Genomic DNA, 4096 nt, shown 5'->3' with positions numbered 1-4096 from the left:
CTTCTAGATGGAAGTGGTTGTGCGTTTTGAAGGTGCTGTCTGAGGATCTTTGGTGAATTTCTGCAGGGCATCTTGTAGATCGTACACACTGCTGTTACTGAGCGTCGGTGGTGGAGGGAGGGGATGCTTGTATATGTGGTGCCAGTCAAGTGGGCTGCTTTGTCCTAGATGGTGTCAAGCTTCTTGAGTGTTGTTGGAGCTGCCCCCATCCAGGTAGAGTGATGTGAATGTCACTTGCCACTTGTCAGCCCAAGCCTGAATATTGTCCAGATCTTGTTGCATGTGAACACGGACTGCTTCAGTGTCTGAGGAGTCACGAATGGTGCTGAACATTGTGCAATCATCAGTGAACATCCCCACTTCTGACCTTATGATGGAGGGAAGGTCATTGATGAAGCAGCTAAAGATGGTTGGGCCTAGGACACTACCCTGAGGAGCTCCTGCAGAGATCTCCTGGAGCTAAGATGACTGACCTCCAACAACCACAACCATCTTCCTATTTCTCAGGTATGACTCCAACCACCAGAGAGTTTGCCCCCGATACCCATTGATTCCAGTTTTGCCAGGGCTGCTTGATGTCACAATCGGTTGAAAGCAGCCTTAATGTCAACGGCTGTCACTCTCACCTTACCTCTGGAATTCAGCTCTTTTATCCATGTTTGAACCAAGGATGTAATGAGGTCAGGAGCTGAGTGTCCCTGGCAGAACCCAAACTGGGCGTCACCAAGCAGGTTATTGCTGAGCAGATGGTGCTTGATAGCACTGTTGATGACCTTCTACCACTTTACTGATGATCGAGAGTAGACTAATGGGATGGTAACTGGCTGGATTGGATTTGTCCATGTGTTTGCAGGACATACTTGGGCAATTTTCCACATTGCCGGGTAGATACCAGTGTTGTAACTGTACTGGAACAGCTTGGCTAGAGGAGCGGCAAGTTCTGGAGCACAAGTCTTCAGTACTATTGCCGGAATGTTGTCAGGGCCCGTAGCCTTTGCAGTATTCAGTGTCTCCAAGCGTTTCTTGATACCACGTGGAGTGAAGATGAAGACTGGTATCTGTAATGGTGGGGACCACTGGAGGAAGCCGAGGTGGATCATCCACTGGGCACTTCAAGTTGAAAATTGCTGTGAATGTTTCACTTATCCCCTGACGGACTGGGCTATTTTACTGCAGGTTGGCAGCAAAATAGACTCCTAAGCTGCAGTTTATCTCCTCCGTCTGTTTCTTCTTCTTCTTCTTCCTCTTTTAATTTCTTTTTATTCTCTCGACTTCCCTCCATTCGTTGGACAGTATTGGTAATGGAGAGTTTTGCCAGTGTGCACTCGGCGGGGGGGACTCGCAGCTTCGAGGTGAAGCCCAGCACAGACTCCCTGCTTTAGAAAGACTGCAATGCTGAACTTTTACCTTTTTCACTTTTCTAATTTCTATCTAAGATTTTGAACCTAGGGATCTTTGTACCTAAGATGGCGCTGGGAATGTGTACACTTTTTGCTGTACTCCTGTAGCTCTGTATTTGAGTACAAGTGACAATAACCCTATTTCTAATTCTTCCATCATTGAGGATGGGGCTATTTGTGGAGCCTCCTCATCCAGTGAGTTGTTTAATCGTCCATCACCATTCAGGACTGGATGTGGCAGGACTGCAGAGCTTAGATCCGATCCGTTGCTTGTGGGATCGCTTAGCCCTGTCTAACACTTGCTGCTTTTGCTGTTTGGCGTGCAAGTAGTCCTGTTTGGTAGCTTCACCAAGATGATACAAGGTGCTGCTCCTGGCATACCCTCCTGCACACTCCATTGAGCCAGAGTAAATCCCCTGTCTTGATGCTAATGGTTGAGTGAGGGATATGCCGGGCCATGACATAGCAGATTGGGCTGGAGTACAATTCTGCTGCTGTTGATGGCCCACAGCACCTCATGGATGTCCAGTCCTGAGTTGCAACATCTGTTATGGAAATATACAGTACAGAAAGAGACCCTTCAGTCCAACTCATCCATGCCAACTAAATATCCTAAATAAAACTTTAGTCCCATTTGCCAGCATTTGGCCCAAATCCCTCTAAACGCTTCTTATTCATATACCCATCCCGATGTCTTTTCAATATTGTAATTGTACCAGCCTCCACCACCTCCTCTGGCAGCTCATTCCATACACACACCACCCTCTGCATGAAAATGTTGTCCCTTGGGTCCCATTTAAATCTTTCCCCTCTCACCTTAAACCTATGCCCGTCTAGTTTTGAACTCCCCCACTCCAGGGAAAAGACCTTGGCTATTTTCCCTATCCATGCCCCTCATGATTTTATAAACCTCGATAAGGTCACTCCACAGCCTCCAACACTCCAGGGAAAATAGCCCCAGCCTATTCAGCCTCTCCCTATAGCTCAAACCCTCCAACCCTGGCAACATCCTTGTAAATCTTTTCCGAACTCTTTCAAGTTTCACAACATGCTTCCTATAGTGGGGAGACCAAAATGGCGCACAGTATTCCAAAAGTGGTCTAACCAATGTCCTGTGCAGTTGCAATACGACCTCCCAACTCCTATACTCAATGCACTGACCAATAAAGGCAAGCGTACCAAATGCCTCCTTGCACTCCCAAGGTCTCTTTGTTCAGCAACACTCCTGATGACCTTATCATTAAGTGTATAAATCCTGCCCTGATTTGCCTTTCCAAAACACAGCACCTCACATTTACCTAAATTAAACTCCATCTGCCACTCATTGGCCCATCTGATCAAGGTCCCATTGTACCCTGTGGTAACCTTCTTCGTTGTCCTCGACACCATAAATTTTAGTGTCACCTGCAAACTTACTAACCATACCTCCTATACGTCCAAAACAATTATATAAATGACAAAAAGCAGCGGACACAGCGTCGATACTTGTGGCATGTCACTAGTCATAGGCCTCTGGTTTGAAAATTAACCCTCCACCACCACCCACTGTGTTCTACCTTCGAGCCAGTTCTGTATCCAAATGGCTAGCTCCCTTCCCCCCTGTATTCTATGTGATCTAACCTTGCTAACTAGTCTACCATGAGGAACCTTGTCAAACACCTTACTGAAATCCATATAGATCACATCCACCACTCTGCCCACATCAATCCTCTTTGTTACTTATTCAAAAATCTCAATCAAATTAGTGAGACACGATTTTCCATGCACAAAGCCATGTTAACTATCCCTAAGAGATAGTGGGAACTGCAGATGCTGGAGAATCCGAGACAACAAGGTGCAGGGCTGGATGAACACAGCAGGCCAAGCAGCATCATAGGAGCAGAGAGGCTGACGTTTCGGGCCTAGACCCTTCATCAGAAAAGGGGGAGGGGAAGGGGGTTTTGAAATAAATAGGGAGAGAGTGGGAGGCGGATAGAAGAGGGATAGAGGAGAGGATAGGTGGAGAGGAAACAAACAGGTCGAAGAGGCGGGGATGGGGCCAGGAAAGGTGAGTGTAGGTAGGGAGTTAGGAAGGGGATAGGTCAGTCCAGGGAGGACGGACAGGTCAAGGGGGCGGGATGAGGTTGGTCGGTAGGAGATGGAGGTGCGGCTTGAGGTGGGAGGAGGGGATAGGTGGGAGGAAGAACAGGTTAGGGAGGCAGGGACGAGCTGGACTGGTTTTGGGATGCGGTAGGGGGAGGGGAGATTTTGAAACTTGTGAAATCCACATTGATACCATTGGGCTGCAGGGTTCCCAAGCGGAATATGAGTTGCTGTTCCTGCAACCTTCGGGTGGCATCGTTGTGGCACTGCAGGAGGCCCAGGATGGACATGTCGTCTGAGGAATGGGAGGGGGAGTTGAAATGGTTCGCGACTGGGAGGTGCAGTTGTTTGTTGCGAACCGAGCGTAGGTGTTCTGCAAAGCGGTCCCCGAGTCTCCGCTTGGTTTCCCCGATGTAGAGGAAGCCACACCGGGTACAGCGGATGCAGTATACCACATTGGCAGATGTGCAGGTGAACATCTGCTTGATGTGGAAAGTCTTCTTGGGGCCTGGGATGGGGGTGAGGGAGGAGGTGTGGGGGCAGGTGTAGCACTTCCTGCGGTTGCAGGGAAAAGTGCCGGGTGTGGTGGAGCTGGAGGGGAGTGTGGAACGGAC

Source organism: Rhincodon typus, chromosome 23, assembly GCF_021869965.1.
Source record: "Rhincodon typus isolate 14 chromosome 23, sRhiTyp1.1, whole genome shotgun sequence".
Taxonomy (NCBI): Eukaryota; Metazoa; Chordata; class Chondrichthyes; order Orectolobiformes; family Rhincodontidae; genus Rhincodon; species Rhincodon typus.
The sequence above is the reverse complement of the archived record's forward strand: the minus strand, read 5'-3'. Positions refer to the sequence as shown.